General features: G+C 42.9%; 1 protein-coding gene across 1 annotated transcript in view; it reads right to left on the bottom strand.

Annotated features, from left to right (window-relative positions):
• The window catches only part of LOC112256388 (protein diaphanous homolog 2), a 629309-nt gene that overhangs the window by 105025 nt on the left and 501327 nt on the right, over window positions 1-22957 (bottom strand).

Here is a 22957-nt window from a genome sequence, read left to right as displayed (position 1 = left end):
TTAAGCAAATGGAGAAAACTATAACTTCGGCATCATTCACTCGCTTGCAGGGAAAAGAATAGCGGCGCGAAAGCCAGTGCTTTCCAGACAGGAGAGGTCAGAGAATGTGTGTTGTCATACCAACAATAGAAAACCATCCATGAGCTAGCTATCAAACCACCACCATTCACTCGTTTGTAAACCCACCCACACAAAAAATGCTAAAAGAAAACATTGCATTTCACACAGGGAAAGGTCAGAGAAACTATTGTGTGTGTTTCAATAACCTCTCCATCTCACTTTGGAGTCTTTGGCACCATGGGCTAATAGCATGCGGGCCAGGAGTAATAGGAATGTATTTTGTAGTAGGCCCGCAACACAAATGGCTGTTGGAATAGCTGATTTCAGTCATTGTTCCATTGTTTCTCCCTACAAGAGAGGGGTTGGGTCGTCTTGAACCGTGGCCCATGCCGCACTGTGTAATTTACAGGGCAGATGAAGCACTTTCTACCGGGTGAATGGCTATTAACAGCTGCTCCTGTCAGTGCGGCATTATCCCAGCGGCCTCTGAATGCATGGAGACCAGACTCTGGTTGTTCTTTGCCACAAACGCAGATGGAAAAACACACAGTGTGACAGTGTGTGAGATGAGGTGAAAAGCACACCTCTATTGCACACATTTTGCAAAACAACTTTCAGAAGGCATGGTAGCAGGCATGGATACACACACAGCAGTGTGACTGGACACACACACACACAACCACTACGGAGCTCTCACTCTCAGCAACACACAACAACACTGAGGATTGTTAGACACAACACGGCATCCAATCCCGCTACTGTTCTATCAATCACTTACATAATCCTTCATCTATCTACCTGTATCTCCTGATCTATGCATTTGTGCATCTGTCCCAGGCTTTCTAAAGCTGATCTACAGGCCTATTGGCTGGGCTGTGGATCTATGGATGGGGGCTGGTGTGTATGGGATCTATCAGGGGTTCTATGGGGGACCCTATGGGGGTGTGATGGCTGATCGGGGGCCTTGCTGCAGCCGTGCCCTCGCCGACGTTGAATCAAACTGAGCAGGGATGAAAGCAGGGCCGGCAGGAGGCGAGACAAGCTGGATTAGCTCTCAGCGGGTCAGTGTTTACTGGACCTCAACAGCAGCACTGGCAATGACCAACGCTACAGCCCACACAGCCTGGCGATGATAGATTTATCTGCCTGATAGATGTGTCTATCTCTCTCTTCATCTCCCTTTCACTTTTTCTGTCACACTGTCTATCTCGCTTACTCTCCCTTTCTCTCGCTCTCTCTCTGTCACTTTCTCTATTTCTCTCTGTGTTCCTCTATCTTTCTTTTTATATATATATTGTTTCTCTCTCTTTCTCCCTCTCTCATCAGCTCCCTTTAAAGATCAAAAGAGCTGGATGGAAGGGTGTTTACATCAAACCTTGTTTCCACACATCCAATCTCTCAAAGATGCCAACTTTCAACAAAGTTGTACAGTAGTTCTAGCCCATTAAGGTCTGGCTAAACCACAATATGGTCCTGCTTAACCAATGTTCCTGACTCTTTTTCTCTCCCCTTCACCAGCTGTAAGCAGCACTTTTAGTGTCACGTGATAATGAGCCCAAAAATGTAATCAAATCCACTAATGGTGCAAGGTTTGAGTGTTTCACACAACTGCTCCCACTCACTTTGTCATATGATTCTAGCTTAAACACTAGAACCAATAAAGCTGTCAATTTGACTGCTCACGAAGTTATGCTCGCTCCATTCTTGACTTTTCCTAAATAAGTCTATACAACAAACTGTCGGTGTTTGAATCTTAATATCACAAATAGAACTGGAGTTATAACCAGTTATAGGAGGGCATGTCATTTTTTTATGGGTTTTCCCCCATTGCTCCTTCTCCCAACAGTTGTAAATACCTAGCTGATAATTGCCCTGATAATTGCTTCGAAACTAAACCTAAAATACACCAAAACTAATTTCACAAAAATAACAACAGATTCCATATATTAAGTAAAGTATGATGATGAGAAAAGGGGTGAATGGGTGAGTTGATGAGCTCCCGAGTGGCGCAGCGGTCTACGGCACTGTATTTCAGTGCATGAGGCATCACTGCAGACACCCTGGTTTCGAATCCAGGCTGTATCACAACCGAAAGTGATTGGGAGACCCATAGGGACAATTGGCCCAGAGTCCTCTAGGTTTGGCCAGTGTAGGCCATCATTGTAAATAAGAATTTGTTCTTAACTGACTTGCCAAGTTAATAAGGGTAAAATAATAATAATCTATGAGCGAGGGGAAGTGCATAATTCTGTAGAGGCATATTTCTGTAATTACCAATAGTGAATGAAGAACAGGGCAGGTTCATTGTATTGTATTGACCCATTCTAATTATAATCTTAAAATGGTATGTACCCTATATCAGTCCACTGAATCCAAGCAGTCTGATCAGTCTACTCTAGCCTACTCGGAGTAGGCTACACAGTGAGAGTGTGTGTACATTTTATTTTTTGGTGCTTTTTACCCCTTTTCTCCACAATTTCGTGTTATCCAATTGGTAGATACAGTCTTGTCGCTGCAACTCACATACGGACTCGGGAGAGGCGAAGGTCGAGAGCCATGCGTCCTCCGAAACTCGACCCTACCATGCCACACTGCTTCTTGACACACTGCTCGCTTAACCCGGAAGTCAGCCGTACCAATGTATCGGAGGAAACACCATACAACTGGCGACCGTGTCACCATGCATGCGCCCGGACCACCACAGATGTTGGAGGCCAAACCCTCCCCTAACCCGGATGATGCTGGGCCAATTGTGCATTGCCTCATGAGTCTCCCGGTCATGGCTGGCTGCTACACAGCCCGGGATCGAACCCGGATCTGTGGTAACGCCTCAAGCACTGAGTGTGCGTAATTGTACATGCTGAATGGCTTCCAATATCTGGGAAAAAAATCCACATCGGGCAGCAGGAGAGAGTGTCGGCGAATGTGGTGATGAGGCTTGTGGAACCTTGCGTTGGCAAGCGGAAAAATGTAACCTTGGACAATTTCTTCACTTCACTGTCATTGGCCGGCACCGCAAAATAAGGCACCTGCACAGCCGTTGCACAGTCCTCCACAATGGTGCTGAAGAATGACAAGATAATGGGAACACAATAAAGAGAGAACTGGAGACTATTACACACTACAAACAAACAAAGGTATGTCAAAGTGTGTCAAGCAAGTGAAAGTTACGAAGATTTCTGTCAACTGTTAGGACAACGAATAACAGCTCAATTAAATTCAACCAATGCCATTGCGTGAAGACGCACAAAATGTAAACATGAGCTGACAGTAATTGACTATTTTTGATTGCTGCTATATCAACGCTTATATTAATAATAATGCCATTATTGCTTTTGTGCTGATTTTTACTATTTATCAAGGCCACTTGGTGCTTAAAATGATGTTTAGGCTACTGATGTTTTCATCATTTGACCACGCGTATGGCTGACAATCAGTTTTGGTGGTTGGAGTATTTAGTTTATTTTGTCATTAGAAGAATAAGCTGTTGCCGTGTTCCAACACATATGCCTTCCGTTTCATAGTTGTAACAAAGGCACTTCAAAAATAAAATGCATAGAACACTTGAATTTGTGTTTTTGTAGCCAGCCTACAGTAACGTAAACTAATGAAAATGCTTTAGTGTTATTTTAAATATTATTTTAAAAAGTATTCTAATGTTACCCAAGCCTTCATAAACACAACACAATTATTATTTTTACGCTAGCATATATGAAATGTATTAATTACACTGTTAGAATGTTGCAGTCAGAATGACTGCTCATTAGCGTGAAGGTGGTCCCCTTGAGGCCCACCGATTCAAGTGTTCATGTTCAACCTAATAGTGCGTATATAGAATTCAGGTTATGCAAGTTTGGTTCCAAATATAACTAAGGGATATTACTATTATTACAACATTATTATGATATATTTCAAGCAAACGGTGAGAATAGAGAACAGAGTGTGATGGTGAGGAGTCGTCGATGGCTAGGGAGAGGCAGGCTGAAGTAAGTAAACCGTGAGGATGAGAAGTGTTCATAACAGGTGAATGGATGAATGAAGCAGGTGAGAAAGTTCAGGAAACTGTGCTTGAGCTGTTCACATGGCTGTGCTGTGGTGTGGCATGCATTGATTGCTGGGCCACTTGTTGTTCAGCATGAGTGAGGTATCCACACCAGAGCAGTGAAGGGTTGCTGTCCGTCTATCTGGATGCCTGTCCATCTACCTGGCTGCTTGTCCCTCTGTCCCTCTGTCCGTCTGTCCGTCTGTCTGTCTGTCTGTCTGTCTGTCTGTCTGTCTGTCTGTCTGTCTGTCTGTCTGTCTGTCTGTCTGTCTGTCTGTCTGTCTGTCTGTCTGTCTGTCTGTCTGTCGCTGGGGACTGGTGTTAGGCTCAATAGGATTCAGCGACTGTTCTTTCCACATCAAAGACATGTCATACTGACAGTATCTGACACCTGACTGTCCTACAGCAGTGCCAGCATGCAGCCTTCTCAAACAAAATCTCTCAATTTCTCATACAGTCTCTCTCTGTTACTCTGCTATTCTCGTGCTTTCTCTCTGCTGGTCTCTCTCTCTCTCTCTCTTCCATTGTCCTGCTATCTTTTTTCTCTTTCTTATTTTCTTGCTATTTCCCCATTCTCTCCATTTCAAAATCACACACACTCACACACAGACACATCGTTTTCTCTCAGTATTTATTCCCTCTCTCCCTGCTCCCCCTCTCCCTCCTCATTCCTCCCTGTCCTCCCATATTCAGAGAGAGAGGAAACTTTCAGAAGTGCTCTCAGCACTCACTGTGCCTGTTTCCTGTGTCACCTGGGCTTCAAAAAGCTCTGAGCGGAGAGGGGTCTCAAGGTAAAGCATAACGCAGCCTCCTCTGGCAGCCAGGCTCTGCCTGTTTGTCAGTCTCCTCTCATCTCCCCGTCTCTCTCTCCACCAGCTGTCCTCAAAGGAGGAAAGGAAAGGCTGCATTACCTCTGCACTGCGCCTTACATCACTGACGCAGAGCAAGATTCATTGTTAGGGAGTTGTAGTGGGCTGATAAAAGGGATGTACTGGATATATATATGGATTAATGGACTGGCTACTAGACTGTCCAATACTCAGAATATTACATCACTTTCTAGATTCCTAGAACAATATACTAGTTCTTTATCAGCTCTGCCTGCAATTTGCTATGTTGCCCCTTACTTGTCCTTTTGCATATCATCTGGACAAACCTAGATGATCTTAACTGAGCTATCAAAATTCAAGAGGCTAGTCAGCTATTTAAAAATAAAAATTGAATCATTATTGGATTCTTAAGGACATTTAGCCCAGTAGAGAACTGTGTTCTGTCATAGTCAGTCTGAGCCCACCATTCCTCCACTCTCAGCCGGCTAACGCCTCTACGTCTGTCCCTGTCTAATGCCTCTCTCTCCCTCCCCCTCACTCCACCTCAGCACCACCAGGTCACATCCAATCCCATGAGTTGGCCCGGGCGCTAACGCCCTGACAGCCTCCGCGGTCTCTGCCACGGCCCGTCACAGGGGGTTGTCAATCTGCACCAGCTGACGTGTGGCCTCCAATTCTGTCCTGTACACAACACAATACAACAGGCTGGTACTGGTTGGCACCGGCGCCACCATGGCCATACCTGGATCACCCCAATGTTGCTGTCCAAGGGACATGTCCTGAAATGTGGGGCCATGTCAATGGTGTTGGGCATGGTTTATGGTGCTGCCCACATGGTCTCCTCCCTCTCTCCCATCACTCTCTCTCTCCCTCCCTCTCTATCACTCTGCTTCCTGGTTGGATAGACTGTGTCCAGTCTACTGGGCAGCCACAGTGTAATTTGGCTCAAAGGGACACAGGGGATAAAGAAGCCTGAAAGCCTGGGTAGGAAAAGCTCAGGTTTAGCGTCGGGCCTCCAGAGTACCAGGGTCCAACAGGCACATAGGAAAAAGCATTAAATAAACATTAATGGAACTGGGTTAGAGGAGATTTATTAAGAGAGCTTTTTGGCCCCCTCGCCGACGAGAGTGACGTGCACCATTTGAATAACTCTTACATGCACACAGGTAAACAAACAAGTCAATTTATGTGGCCATTTTGAAAATAAATGTTTCAGCTGTTTTTCCAGGGGAAGTGTGTGTGTGTTTTTATTTTGGAATGGTTTACGACAAAACCGAGAAATTGAACGAGGTCGAATCCCCGAAAAAACACTTGGCTTTCAGGCTACAGTAAGTCTGACTTGGTGTCACGTTGCCGTGTGCTAAAAACAAGGCCTTAATCATGGCTTAGTGATGATGAAAATACCCTTTGCCAATGGTAAATACACTGATAAAGAGTGACTGATTAAACAATACACACAGTGATGAGAACAACTTTGTTTCATAAGCTCAGAGTATGTGACAGCATACCAGTAGATTAAAAGTGGAAAAGAAGAGTTAGGTCATATACAGATTGACTCCCAGAATTGTTTCCTCATTTTGAAAACTTTGTGGACCCAATGTTCTGACAGATATGTCTGACTGACTCTAGCACTGCAGAACTGTATCAAGAATGAGGTAGGTGAGAAAAATATGTGATAGTCAGTTTTAAAATATACTCTATAGGCTGGCTTTTGTCCCTAAAAACATTTCTCACAAACTGCTTTACATTACCCCTACCTACACCTCCAAAGAGGAAGCAGCAGCACAGTGGCAAAACCCCCCAGGAAAAGCTAATTAAGAAACCTAGAGCACAACCAGACTCAGGTGTGCCTACAACTGTCTGAACTCAGAATTCTAGTAAATAACAACCAGAATACTTTTCCAACTCCCTAAAACTCCATTTGAATGTAGGAAAAAGGTTTGTTGTGCCCATGAAAAGAACACAAAAGTTGGGTTCATTTCACACAGTGAAAATAATTAAAATTGTACCAAATTGAAATCCACAGCACTGTAAAACTCATTGAAAACTGCTGGACGTTATCCAAAGTAATTAACAAAACACCTTGGACATGCCATAGACAACATCCCCCCCCATTCTCATTCATATTGCTGTCCGGTCTTCCTATCTCTTTCATTCTCGCCTTTTTTTTCTTCTCTCTCTCCCTCTCTGCCCCCTCTCTCTTTCTCTCCCTGCCTCTCTAGCTCTCTCTCTCCCCCTCTGTCCTTCACTTCCAACAAGGTGAGAATTGTCTGATAGTGTCACTCCTGCCACTCCTCCATGTGTAATTACGTTTCATTGTTCGGCTGCACGAGCAATCAGAGCACATCCTCATTTAGCGGTGACCCCCCCGGTGAAAAAGAATGGAAATGGAGCACAACCGAGGGAGTGGTCAGATGACTGAAGAGGTACTCGTTTACTCCAATGTATACTGACGAGGATAGTTTGGCTGAGGAGAAACCTTTTGTCGGCATCCCAAATGGTATCCCATTCTCTTTAAAATACATTACGTTTGACCGGGCCCATAGACCTGTGGTCAAAAGTAGTGCACTATGAAGGAAAGTGGGTGCTATTTGGGACAAAGCCTGGAGATTGTTGTTAGAAATCAGAGAAAAAGAGACAAAAACGCTCCTGGATCAATCATAATGCCAGTATGTTCATTCAGTGAATTAAATAAATGAAGACTATGATATAATTGCTTATGAAATCATGCACATTTAGAACTTGAGAGAGAACTGAGAGAGATGCAGGTGTAACAGTATAACTTTAGACCGTCCCCTCGCCCATACCCGGGCTCGAACCAGGGACCCTCTGCACACATCAACAACAGTCACCCACGAAGCATCGTTACCCATCGCTCCACAAAAGCCGCGGCCCTAGGGGAACTACTACTTCAAGGTCTCAGAGCAAGTGGCGTCACCGATTGAAACGCTATTTAGCGCGCACCACCGCTAACTAAGCTAGCTGTTTCACCTCCGTTACACTCACCCCCCTTTTGACCTTCCTCCTTTTCCGCAGCAACCAGTGATCCAGGTCAACAGCATCAATGTTAACAGTATAACTTTAGACTGTCCCCTCGCCCATACCCGGGCGCGAACCAGGGACCCTCTGCACACATCAACAACAGTCACCCTCGAAGCATCGTTACCCATCGCTCCACAAAAGCCGCGGCCCTTGCAGAACAAGGGGAACTACTACTTCAAGGTCTCAGAGCAAGTGACGTCACCGATTGAAACGCTATTTAGCGCGCACCACCGCTAACTAAGCTAGCTGTTTCACATCCGTTACACAGGCTTAGCATCAGTTAGCTACCCGGAGATGTTAAATATCAAGACGGTACAGAACACACAAAGGAGTATAAAAGGTGTATATCGCCGGAGCTGGATCTGTCAACTACAACAGTAGTACACACATGCACGTACACAAGCATAGAACTAATGGAAATTAGGCTTTTAACTTCTCCACGTACATTGGGTCTCTCCTTAATGTCCCTTATCTCTGAGTAAGGCTGGCAGCTGAGAGTCAAATCTGATTGCAGATCAGTGTCTCTGTCAATGTCCCAAGTGCATACACAGACTTACAAGTAAAGATACAGACACAGTCAGAAACACAATACCATTAAAAGTACACATGTACAGACTTTCACACTTAAGATCAGAAACGCACACACACACACACACACACACACACACACACACACACACACACACACACACACACACACACACACACACACACACACACACACACACACATTTTATGATTTCAGAGGTACTGCTAGGGTTGCAAAGCGTCGGAGCATTTCTGGTAAATGTCCAGACATTTTCTGGAAATTTTCATTGGAAGGTAAGCCCTGGAAATTGGGGAATTTTGCTTAAATTCATCAAAAAAGTTAGCTTACAACAGTGAACCTTTGTTGTGGGATACACATAAGGGAATTCTAGGTCTTATGGCATATTTTGGTTAAACTATCCCCAATTCAATGGAATTGCAACCCTCTGCATGCACAGTGCATTCTTCCATCACATGTGCAGTGCACTATTCCATCACATGTACAGCTGTTCTCAAGATCTTGCACACTAATGAGATGCTATTGAGCCCACACTACTACACTGTCTGAGCCAAGGACTACATGCTTTCTGGTAAGTTTTGATTACAATACAGGGTGGGGTGAATATATTTTATATGACATACAGTAGTAGTAAAGAGTAGCCTACAACAAAGTGTGTTTAAATAATTTCTTCTATTACTACCGTGTCTCGCCACCTTGGCCTAGATGAGGGCAGTCTGGCGAACTACACTTGCAAGCAGGGGCTTTGGGATGGAGATACAATATGGCAGTCGTGCCACCATATCTCATCAGTCACCTGGTGGAAGGGACTTTGTGGATCTGAGGCTCTTTCCCCTGTTGTTTTCATCATCCTCCAAATCCCACCAACATCAGCCGCTTCAGAGCGCAACTGGTCCTTGTTTGGGAACACACACACAAAAGCACGCAACAGGCTGACCAATACAAGGGTTGAAAAAATGGTGTCCATCCGGACAAATTTGAGCCTGACAACGAGCCATCCTCAACAAGGTTGGAAAGTGACAGTGAAGATGAGTCCTTAGCGTCTGATGTTCAAGTGGTGGACATTGAGGAGGTCCAGGGAGAAGACATGGAAGCCTAAGAGGAAGACAACCAAAGCTTAAGTTTCTAGACTATCATTTTACAGATGTTTGTTGAAAACAATTTTGGGAGATGCGATGGATCATTGGGGATCATTCAATATTCCCTTTCTTTTATTGTTCAGTGAAACCATCCCATGTGCAGAGTCAACTCATTTAAATAAAGTTTACTTTGTAACTAAATCGTTTTTTATTTCTACTTGAAGGATTTAATCATTTGCAATTATGTCTACTTATGATAAGGTTAAAGGTTTATGTTTCTGTCTCCAAATGATATGGTAAATATATCCAATGCAAAAAACATCAACATTTAAATGGTATAAATATTAATTAGCATATATTTCCGTTAATTCCCATATATTCCCGTTAATTGCCACAGAAAGTTTCCACCTCTGAATATTCCCCAAAATGTGTAACCCTAGGTACTGCTCATGACCATACAAGCACATCCTGCCGCGAAGAACGCGTATGCATGCATGCACACACGAACACGCAGACACGTCAGCGCACACACACACACTAATGAAAGGGTCGGGCTGTGAAGTGTTGTGTCAGTGGTTAGATGAATCTCTACTTCCCCATAGAGACCACTTTCCCTCTCCTCCCTCCCTCCTCAGCATTTGAAAAATTAAAAGGAAGATTCAGTGTCAATTTTACTGTCGATTTATTTTGCTATGCTCGCCGCTGAAATATTAATGTGCGTCGAGAGGAAGGGCAAGTTAGCCTCACTTGAGTATTCACAGCTCCGTGCTTGCACCCAGCTGCTGTTGCAACAACTCAATGAGTGGAGGGATCACAACGTGCACATGGTGTAATGACCACCTCTGAAATGGATTGCAACTGGATAGTGAACAATCAGACATAAGGTGTTAGGTCAGTGTGGGTTAAGTATTGAATGATTGATTTGTAGAGTCAGCAGAAGAAATGGTGCCATTGACTGACATCCAAGATTCATCCTAGCGAGCTGTTTGTAGAGCATACACAGACAGGGACATTGGCTCATGCATATATATGTAAAGACACACACAAGCATACAAACAAATATGTACAGTATATCACGTATCAAAAAACATGTCATCATATCTACCTATTTCCAGTGTTAAATGCAGACACCAACACATATATACATGTATATACAGTGCCTTGCGAAAGTATTCGGCCCCCTTGAACTTTGCGACCTTTTGCCACATTTCAGGCTTCAAACATAAAGATATTAAACTCGATGTGCAAAACTGATAGAGACATACCCCAAGCGACTTACAGCTGTAATCGCAGCAAAAGGTGGCGCTACAAAGTATTAACTTAAGGGGGCTGAATAATTTTGTACGCCTGATTTTTCAGTTTTTGATTTGTTTAAAAAAGTTTGAAATATCCAATAAATGTCGTTCAACTTCATGATTGTGTCCCACTTGTTGTTGATTCTTCACAAAAAAATACAGTTTTATATCTTTATGTTTGAAGCCTGAAATGTGGCAAAAGGTCGCAAAGTTCAAGGAGGCCGAATACTTTCGCAAGGCACTGTATATATCATAAAGCACGTGTCATCTTGTTAACTACGCCTTTTCTAGTTGAACAAACTTACAATTTGTTGTTTATTTCTAGTGTGGTTCCCAATGTCACCCTGCTCCTCCCACAGCGTGGTCTTTGTGTAATTTAGCGTCAGTGAAAACATGACAATGCAGATCTGCCGTGTTTACCAGACTCTGGCTTCATCTTGTCAACTCGTAAAAGGTCAAACATCCCGCTTCCCCAAACGGTTGATCTAATCGGTAAACATCAATTCATACCTCTCTGCATTGCAACCGTAACTCAAAATAGCTCGGTGCAGTGTATCACGGATAGCCACGAAGATGAAGACTGGCACTAGAGTTAATGTATCGTCTCCTCGATGCTAATTGTTTATCACAGATATACACGAAGGTTTACTTCTCCTCAGAGTGCTAATGGTCCTGTATCATATCCTCAATGATGCTAAGCTAATGTAATTAGGATAACAACTAGATTGTATCTGTAAACATCATCTTCTCCGTATTACAACTATGACTCAAAATAGCTCTATAGTGTATCATATACACTGGGGCAAAAAAGTATTTAGTCAGCCACCAATTGTGAAAGTTCTCCCACTTAAAAAGATGAGAGAGGCCTGTAATTTTCATCATAGGTACACTTCAACTATGACAGACAAAATGAGAAAAAAAATCCAGAAAATCACATTGTAGGATTTTTTATGAATTTATTTGCAAATTATGGTGGAAAATAAGTATTTGGTCACCTACAAACAAGCAAGATTTCTGGCTCTCACAGACCTGTAACTTCTTCTTTAAGAGGCTCCTCTGTCCTCCACTCGTTACCTGTATTAATGGCACCTGTTTGAACTTGTTATCAGTATAAAAGACACCTGTCCACAACCTCAAACAGTCACACTCCAAACTCAACTATGGCCAAGACCAAAGAGCTGTCAAAGGACCCCAGAAACAAAATTGTAGACCTGCACCAGGCTGGGAAGACTGAATCTGCAATAGGTAAGCAGCTTGGATGGAAGAAATCAACTGTAGGAGCAATTATTAGGAAATGGAAGACATACAAGACCACTGATAATCTCCCTCAATCTGGGGCTCCACGCAAGATCTCACCCCGTGGGGTCAAAATGATCACAAGAACGGTGAGCAAAAATCCCAGAACCACACGGGTGGACCTAGTGAATGACCTGCAGAGAGCTGGGACCAAAGTAACAAAGCCTACCATCAGTAACACACTACGCCGCCAGGGACTCAAATCCTGCAGTGCCAGACGTGTCCCCCTGCTTAAGCCAGTACATATCCAGGCCCGTCTGAAGTTTGCTAGAGAGCATTTGGATGATCCAGAAGAAGATTGGGAGAATGTCATATGGTCAGATGAAACCAAAATATAACTTTTTGGTAAAAACTTAACTCGTCGTTTTTGGAGGACAAAGAATGCTGAGTTGCATCCAAAGAACACCATACCTACTGTGAAGCATGGGGGTGGAAACATCATGCTTTGGGGCTGTTTTTCTGCAAAGGGACCAGGACGACTGATCCGTGTAAAGGAAATAATGAATGGGGCCATGTATCGTGAGATTTTGAGTGAAAACCTCCTTCCATCAGCAAGGGCATTGAAGATGAAACGTGGCTGGGTCTTTCAGCATGACAATGATCCCAAACACACCGCCTGGGCAACGAATGAGTGGCTTCGTAACAAGCATTTCAAGGTCCTGGAGTGGCCTAGCCAGTCTCCAGATCTCAACCCCATAGAAAATCTTTGGAGGGAGTTGAAAGTCCGTGTTGCCCAGCAACAGTCCCAAAACATCACTGCTCTAGAGGAGATCTTCATGGAGGAATGGGCCAAAATACTAGCAACCGTGTGTGAAAACCTTGTGAAGACTTACAGAAAACGTTTGACCTCTGTCATTGCCAACAAAGGGTATATAACAAAGTATTGAGATAAACTTTTGTTATTGACCAAATACTTATTTTCCACCATAATTTGCAAATAAATTCATAAAAAATCTTACAATGTGATTTTCTGATTTTTTTTCCAAAATTTGTCTGTCATAGTTGAAGTGTACCTATGATGAAAATTACAGGCCTCTCTCATCTTTTTAAGTGGGAGAACTTGCACAATTGGTGGCTGACTAAATACTTTTTTGCCCCACTGTATAGGCTATACACAACTTCTTCTCAGAGCATTCCTGTATCATGCTATTTGATGCTAAAGTAATCTAGTTGAGATAACAATTGGGCGCAGTAGATAAGAACCAGATGTAATTGTATGGAAGGTGGATCTGTGGGGCTCTCTGCCTGGCATAGAGAGGGTCCTTGCTTAGAATACATTTTTTGGGTTCTGCAAGGGGGCATATGGAGGAATCTCATGCTGGATATCTTTCCTTTCTCTATTTCTCCATCTCTTTATCTCTCTCTCTCACACACACACACACACACACACAAACACACACACACACACTCGTTGCTCAGAATGCTTTCACCTGATGATAATTAAGTTTATCGCGCTGTGATTACATGAATTACACAATTGGATCCACTGATTGTATCTCGGGTGCTGATGAAATGGGAACAATTGCAGGTTTGCCATTTTTAATTGAAAACTACTGCAGCATAGAGCCCAACATTCTGAGAAGGTGGGAAAGATGTGGGGGAAATTAATCAAATAACCCCCAGATCTGGAGCAAACAAAGGGGGAAGGAACAAAGGTTAACAAAACAAGGAACAAAGGTTAACAAAGCCACAATTTGAATTTTCCCAGCTTCTTACAAGCTAGTTTGAGGTTACTCCTAATAAGTCAGCCTCTTAGTCACAAGAGGTTGTCCTAATATGGACACCCTAGTTGCAAGGTAACAATATGCTGTGTTCTTCCTACCTGACCACAACAACTCACAAATCTGCTAAACGGTGGCTCTCAGGAGGCCAGTTAATATATGCATCATCAACCTGCACACGCCAGTAATCAAGACAAGTCTGTGTTTTTTCAAACCGGATGCCCTGCTGGGATAGGCTTTCATGTCCTCCTCCAGATGACAGCAGAGTGTTTTAAATGTCAATACAGTATCAAAATTCCACATGACGAGCCGCTCTAAGCACATAAATGCTCTTAGCTCCGTACAAATTGGATCGATCGCTGTCACTTTTGCAGCAAACTAAACAGTTGTATTTTTACGGTGGGTGTGTGGGTGGCTATTATTCTAATAAGGACTCACTCACATGTTCAGATTCATTTCTCCAAATCAATTACACAAAAATATTATAATAATAATGAAGAGAGCTAATTTCATTCCGCTTGCCAACTTGTTTACGGGACATTCCAGCTAGTCAGGCGAATCTGGATAGAGTCCGATGAGGAAAGCAAAAGCAATCGACAGAAGGAGGGAGTGTAGGTTAAGTTATGGGCAAGAAAGTAGTATTAGTAGTAGTGGTGGTGGTAGTAATAGTTGTAGTAATAATAATAGTGGGCTTAAATAACTGTCTGATGAAGAATTCAACAGCAATCAACAAAAGTAGGGAGTGCAGGTTAAGTTATGGGCAAGAAAGTAGTAGTAGTAGTAGTAGTGGTACTATTTGTAGTTGTTGTGGTAGTAGTGGTAGAAGTAATAGGCTAAAAGAAGTGTCTGATGAGTAAAGCATAAGCAATCAACAAAAGGAGGGAGGTTAAGTTATGGGCAAGAAAGTAGTAGTAGTTTTAGTGGTGGTAGTAGTGGTAGAAAAGGAGTACTGGTAGATTTACTAGTACATTTCCATTTTAGTCATATAGCAGACCCTCTAATCCAGAGCGATGTATAGGAGCAATTACGATTAAGTGCATTGCTTAAGGGCATATCGACACATTTTTCACCTACTCGGCTCAGTGATTCGAACCAGTGAGGACTACTAGTGCAGTAGTTGTAGCCTTCGAAAAAAAAGTAATGAAACTAGTTTTTGCATTTGCATGCTGTATGGTTCTATGGTAAATGTACAGGTGTGGCTACGGTTGAGCAGGTTACTTTCTAAATGTAATCCATTATAGTTACTGATTACCTGTCCAAAATGTAATCAGTAACGTAACTTTTGAAATACCGAAACTCAGTAACATAATCTGATTACTTTTCCATTAAAATAAAATTCCACCCCAAAAGTATATTGTGGTATTTGTTTCATTCGTCCATTGTTGATACAGTCCCAAAATGTTTTGTATGTCAACAATCAGATTTTCATGATACAGAAATACAGCCAGTATGAAAATGAATATTACCCATTGATAAATCAATGTTAAAGTGTAGATAGGTGGCCATAAATTGTTGTAGCGTTTTCGAAAATGTATTAAATTGTTTTCCAAATGTCTAAAAAAAAAAAAACATCTATTTATTTACATAAGTATTCAGACCCTTTACTCAGTACTTTGTTGAAGCACCTTTGGCAACAATTACAGCCTTGAGTCTTCTTGGGTATGATGCTACAGGCTTGGCACATCTGTATTTGGGGAGGTTCTCCCATTCTTCTCTGCAGATCCTCTCAAGCTCTGTCAGTTTGGATGGGGAGCTTCGCTGCGCAGCTATTTTCAGGTCTCTCCAGAGATGTTCAATCTTCAAGTTCGGCGTCTGGCTGGGCCACTCAGTGACATTCAGAGACTTGTCCCGAAACCACTCCTGTGTTTTCTTGGCTGTGTGCTTAGGGTCATTGTCTGGTTGGAAGGTGAACCTTCGCCCCAGTCTGAGGTCCTGAGCGCTCTGGAGCAGGTTTTCATCAAGGATCGCTCTCTACATTGCTCCATTTATATTTCCCTCGATCCTGACTAATCTCCAAGTCCCTGTCGCTGAAAATCATCCCCCCAGCCTGATACTGCCACCACCATGCCTCACCGTAGGGATGGTGCCATTTTCTCCAGATATGACGTTTGGCACTCAGGCCAAAGTGTTCAATTTTGGTTTCATCAGACCAGAGAATCTTGTTTCTTATGGTCTGAGAGTCTTTAGGTGCCTTTTGGCAAACTCCAAGCGGGCTGACATGTTGTCTTTCTAGAAGGTTCTCCCATTTCCACAGAGGAACTCTGAAGCTCTGTCAGAGTGACCATTGGGTTCTTGGTCACCTCCATGACCAAGGCCCTTCTCCCATGATTGCTCAGTTTGGCCGGGAGGCCAGCTCTAGGAAGAATCTTGGTGGTTCAAAACTACTTCCATTTAAGCATGATAGAGGCCACTGTGTTCTTGAGGACCTTCAATGCTGCAGAAATATTTTGGTAACCTTCCCCAGATTTGTGCCACGACACAATCCTGTTTCGGAGCTCTACGGGCAATTCCTTTGACCTCAAGGCTTGTTTTTTGCTCTGATATGCACTGTCAACTGTGGGACCTTTTTTTAGACAGGTGTGTGCCTTTCCAAATCTTGTCCAATCAGTTGAATTTACCACAACTGGACTCCAATCAAGTTGTAGAAACATCTCAAGGATGATCAATGGAAACAGGATGCACCCAAGCTCAATGTCAAGTCTCATAGCAAATGGTCTGAATATTTATGTAAGTAAGGTATTTCTATTTATTATTTTTCATACATTTGCAAAAATGTCTAAAAACATGTTTTTGCTTTGTTATTACGGGGTATTGATTGTGTGTTGATTGATGAGGAAAACATGTATTTAATCAATTTTAGAATAAGGCTGTAATGTAACAAAATGTGGAAAAAGTCAAGGGGTCTGAATACTTTCCGAAAGCACTGTATGCAGGCTTCTTCTAACCCATTGATTTCTACTAAAGATAATAATATGATCGGGTTATATCTTTACATTAATACCAAAGTCTGTCATTTCAATTAATTTAATACCCCCTGATCTTCAAGAATAGGACTTTGAAAGATGGAAGTATACTGTAGATTAGCCAAATTATTTTACCTGAGCATAACCCAAAAACTAAGGACTTGCCCTACTAAGCCTGTCCTACTCTATTGTTTATGATTTTGTTGTCATGTAGGACTGATTGGGCTCATTGCTTCGAGTTGAAAAATAAATGCTGCTCTCATGGAATGGCATGCTATGAGCACAACCGAAAAGTGCTATTTGCATGTGAAAAATGAATGCCATGTTCTGCATTTGCTATAGGCCTATTGTTTACGTTTTTCTTGCTGACACCTTGACATCTCGATAATTTGCAGCTGTTTAAAGCATGAATCTACAGTGGAAACAATAGCAAAGTGAAACCCTGCATCTGTTTTCGTAAAAAGCTGAGGGATGGGCCTGGAGAAACGTAACCACTCTCAGATTATTAGACAGAGCTAAGGATGCAAGCACTCACAATCCATGATATCAAAATGATTGTTGAAACCATATTATAAGGTTACACTGAGTATACAAAACATTATGAACATCTTCTCTTTCCATGACATAAAATGACCTGATGAATCCAGGTGAAAGCTATGATCCCTTATTGAAGGCACTTATTAAATTCACTTCAATCAGTGTTGATGAAGGGGAGGAGACAGGATAAAGAAGGAGTTTTAAGCCTTGAGACATGGATTGTGATGTGTGCCATTCAGAGGGTGAATAGGCAAGACAAAAACCTTACAGTGCCTTGCAAAAGTATTCATCTTCCTTGGCATTTTTCCTATTTTGTTGCATTACAACCTGTAATTTAAATGGATTTTTATTTGGATTTCATGTAATGGACATACGTAAAAAAGTCGAAATTGGTGAAGTGAAATGAAAAAAATGAAAAAAAAACAACAGAAAAGTGGTGAGTACATATGTATTCACCCCCTGTGCTATGAAGCCCCTAAATAAGATCTGCTGCAAACAATTACCTTCATAAGTTACAGAATTAGTAAAATAAAGTCCACCTGTGTGCAATCTAAGTGTCACATGATCTGCCACATGATCTCAGTACATATACACATCTGTTCTAAAAAGGCCCCAGAGTCTGCAACACCACTTAGCAAGGAGCACCACCAAGCAAGCGGCATCATGAAGACCAAGGAGCTCTCTAAACAGGTCAGGGACAACGTTGTGGAGAAGTACAGATCAGGGTTGGATCTAAAAAGATATCTGAAACTTTGAATATGCCACAGAGCACCATTACATCCATAATTAAAAAATGAAATTAATATGGCACCACAACAAACCTTCCAAGAGAGGGCTGCCCACCAAAATTCACGGACCAGGCAAGGAAGGCATTAATCAGAGAGGCAAAAAAGAGACCAAAGATAACCCTGAAGGAGCTGCAAAGCTACACAGCAGAGATTGCTTTATCTGTCCATAGGACCACTTTAAGCCATACACTCCACATAGCTGGGCTTGACGGAAGAGTGGTCAGAAAAAAAAGCCATTGCTTAAAGAAGGAAATAAGCGAACACATTTGGTGTTCGCCAAAAGGCATGTGGGAGACTCCCCAAACATATGGACAATGGTACTTTGGTCAGATGAGACTAAAATTGAGCTTTTTGGCCATCAACGAAAATGTTTTTCATCGGCAGGGACTGGGAAACTGGTCAGAATTGAAAGAATGATGGATGGTGCTAAATAGAGGGAAATTCTTGAGGGAAACCTATTTCAGTCTTCCAGAGATTTGAGACTGGGACGGAGGTTCACCTTCCAGCAGGACAATGATCCTAAGCATACTGCTAAAGCAACACTCAAGTGGTTTAAGGGGAAACATTTAAATATCTTGGAATGGCCTAGTCAAAGCCCAGACCTCAATCCAATTGAGAATCTGTGGTATGACTTTAAGATTGCTGTACACCAGCAGAACCCATCCAACTTGAAGGAGCTGGAGCAGTTTTGCCTTGAAGAATGGGCAAAGATCCCAGTGGATAGATGTGCCAGGTTTACAGAGACATAACCCAATAGATTTCCAGCTGTAATTGCTGCAAAAGGTGGCTTTACAAAGTATTGACTTTGGGGGGGGTGAATAGTGCACGTTCAAGTTCTGTTTTTTGTCTTATCTCTTGTTTGTTTCACACTAAACAATATTCAAAGTGGTAGGCATGTTGTGTAAATAAAATGATGCAAACCCCCTGAAAAAAAATCCATGATTGTGGTACCATGATTGTGTTCTAAAAAAATGTATATCCATAAATAATGACCACGAAGATTGCCATTACCCTATTCACTATAATGGGGGATCATGTTTTCTGAAAACAATGGCTGCAGTACCGTGGTCGGCCTTTAACGTGAAATCCTCAATGCGAGGGGGCAGTCGTTTCCCCTGGGTTATGCAATTTGTATTTACATTTCCAAACATTGGAGAAAAACAATAATATATTGTGTGTTCTCATGGGGTGTGACCGTGGATCAAAGATCATGAGGCATTTATAAGTTATATTATTAAAAAATCAATGGGGATATAGCATTAATCTATTAATTAATCTAGTCCAAAAAATAATTACAATATAGCAATTAAACACTGGAGTGATAGATGTGCAGAAGATGTGTACAAGTAGAGATACTGGGGTGCAAAAGAGCAAAAATAAATGAAATACATAACAGTATGGGGATGAGGTAGTTGGATGGGCTATTTACAGATAGGCTACGTACAGGTGCAGTGATCTGTGAGCTGCTCTGACAGCTGGTGCATAAAGATAGTGAGGGAGATATGAGTCTCCAGCTTCAGTGATTTTTGCAGTTCGTTCCAGTCACTGCCAAAGGGGGCGGTGTTGCAATCTACTGCAAAGATAGCCTGCAGAGTTCTGTCCTACTATCCAGGTCTGTACCCAAACAATTTGAACTTCTACTTTTAAAAATCCACCTCTCTAAAAACAAGTCTCTCACCGTTGCCGCCTGCTATAGACCACCCTCTGCCCCCAGCTGTGCTCTGGACACCATATGTGAACTGATTGCCCCCCATCTATCTTCAGAGCTCGTGCTGCTAGGCGACCTAAACTGGAACATGCTTAACACCCCAGCCATCCCACAATCTAAACTTGATGCCCTCAATCTCACACAAATTATCAATGAACCTACCAGGTACCTCCCCAAAGCCTTAAACACGGGCACCCACATAGATATCATCCTAACCAACTTCCCCTCTAAATACACCTCTGCTGTCTTCAACCAAGATCTCAGCGATCACTGCCTCATTGCCTGCATCCGTAATGGGTCAGCGGTCAAACGACCTCCACTCATCACTGTAAAACGCTCCCTGAAACACTTCAGCGAGCAGGCCTTTCTAATCGACCTGGCCGGGGTATCCTGGAAGGATATTGATCTCATCCCATCAGTAGAGGATACCTGGATATTTTTTTAAATGCCTTCCTAACCATCTTAAATAAACATGCCCCATTCAAGAAATTTAGAACCAGGAACAGATATAGCCCTTGGTTCTCCCCAGACCTGACTGCCCTTAACCAACACAAAAACATCCTATGGCGTTCTGCATTAGCATCGAACAGCCCCCGTGATATGCACCTGTTCAGGGAAGCTAGAAACCATTATACACAGGCAGTTAGAAAAGCCAAGGCTAGCTTTTTCAAGCAGAAATTTGCTTCCTGCAACACTAACTCAAAAAGTTCTGGGACACTGTAAAGTCCATGGAGAATAAGAACACCTCCTCCCAGCTGCCCACTGCACTGAAGATAGGAAACACTGTTACCACTGATAAATCCACCATAATTGAGAATTTCAATAAGCATTTTTCTACGGCTGGCCATGCTTTCCACCTGGCTACTCCTACCCCAGTCAACAGCACTGCACCCCCAACAGCAACTCGCCCAAGCCTTCCCCATTTCTCCTTCTCCCAAATCCATTCAGCTGATGTTCTGAAAGAGCTGCAAAATCTGGACCCCTACAAATCACCCGGGCTAGACAATCTGGACCCTTTCTTTCTAAAATTATCTGCCGAAATTGTTGCCACCCCTATTACTAGCCTGTTCAACCTCTCTTTCGTGTCGTCTGAGATTCCCAAAGATTGGAAAGCAGCTGCGGTCATCCCCCTCTTCAAAGGGGGGACACTCTTGACCCAAACTGCTACAGACCTATATCTATCCTACCATGCATTTCTAAGGTCTTCGAAAGCCAAGTCAACAAACAGATTACCGACCATTTCGAATCTCACCATACCTTCTCTGCTATGCAATCTGGTTTCAGAGCTGGTCATGGGTGCACCTCAGCCACACTCAAGGTCCTAAACGATATCTTAACCGCCATCGATAAGAAACATTACTGTGCAGCCGTATTCAGTGATCTGGCCAAGGCTTTCGACTCTGTCAATCACCAACATCCTCATCGGCAGACTCGACAGCCTTGGTTTCTCAAATGATTGCCTCGCCTGGTTCACCAACTACTTCTCTGATAGAGTTCAGTGTGTCAAATCGGAGGGTCTGCTGTCCGGACCTCTGGCAGTCTCTATGGGGGTGCCACAGGGTTCAATTCTTGGACCGACTTTCTTCTCTGTATACATCAATGAGGTCGCTCTTGCTGCTGGTGAGTCTCTGATCCACCTCTACGCAGACGACACCATTCTGTATACTTCCGGCCCTTCTTTGGACACTGTGTTAACAACCCTCCAGGCAAGCTTCAATGCCATACAACTCTCCTTCCGTGGCCTCCAATTGCTCTTAAATACAAGTAAAACTAAATGCATGCTCTTCAACCGATCGCTACCTGCACCTACCCGCCTGTCCAACATCACTACTCTGGACGGCTCTGACTTAGAATACGTGGGACAACTACAAATACTTAGGTGTCTGGTTAGACTGTAAACTCTCCTTCCAGACCCATATCAAACATCTCCAATCCAAAGTTAAATCTAGAATTGGCTTCCTATTTCGCAACAAAGCATCCTTCACTCATGCTGCCAAACACACCCTTGTAAAACTGACCATCCTACCAATCCTCGACTTTGGCGATGTCATTTACAAAATAGCCTCCAATACCCTACTCAACAAATTGGATGCAGTCTATCACAGTGCAATCCGTTTTGTCACCAAAGCCCCATATACTACCCACCATTGCGACCTGTACGCTCTCGTTGGCTGGCCCTCGCTTCATACTCGTCGCCAAACCCACTGGCTCCATGTCATCTACAAGACCCTGCTAGGTAAAGTCCCCCCTTATCTCAGCTCACTGGTCACCATAGCATCTCCCACCTGTAGCACACGCTCCAGCAGGTATATCTCTCTAGTCACCCCCAAAACCAATTCTTTCTTTGGCCGCCTCTCCTTCCAGTTCTCTGCTGCCAATGACTGGAACGAACTACAAAAATCTCTGAAACTGGAAACACTTATCTCCCTCACTAACTTTAAGCACCAACTGTCAGAGCAGCTCACAGATTACTGCACCTGTACATAGCCCACCTATAATTTAGCGCAAACAACTACCTCTTTCCCAATTGTATTTAATGAATTAATTTATTTTGCTCCTTTGCACCCCATTATTTTTATTTCTACTTTGCTCATTCTTCCATTGCAAAACTACCATTCCAGTGTTTTACTTGCTATATTGTATTTACTTTGCCACCATGGCCTTTTTTGCCTTTACCTCCCTTCTCACCTCATTTGCTCACATTGTATATAGACTTGTTTATACTGTATTATTGACTGTATGCTTGTTTTACTCCATGTGTAACTCTGTGTCGTTGTATCTGTCGAACTGCTTTGCTTTATCTTGGCCAGGTCGCAATTGTAAATGAGAACTTGTTCTCAACTTGCCTACCTGGTTAAATAAAGGTAAAATAAAAAAAATTAAAAAAATTAATTGGGAGCAGAGAACTGGAAGGAAAGGCAGCCGAAGCGGGAATTGGCTTTGACCAGTGAAATATACCTGCTAGAGCGCGTGCTACGGGTGGGTGCTGCTATGGTGACCAGTGAGCTGAGATAAGGCGGGGCTTTACCTACCAAAGACTTATAGATGA

This window comes from Oncorhynchus tshawytscha, linkage group LG08 (genome assembly GCF_018296145.1).
Source record: "Oncorhynchus tshawytscha isolate Ot180627B linkage group LG08, Otsh_v2.0, whole genome shotgun sequence".
Taxonomy (NCBI): domain Eukaryota; kingdom Metazoa; phylum Chordata; class Actinopteri; order Salmoniformes; family Salmonidae; genus Oncorhynchus; species Oncorhynchus tshawytscha.
This window is presented reverse-complemented; position numbering and strand designations above follow the sequence as displayed.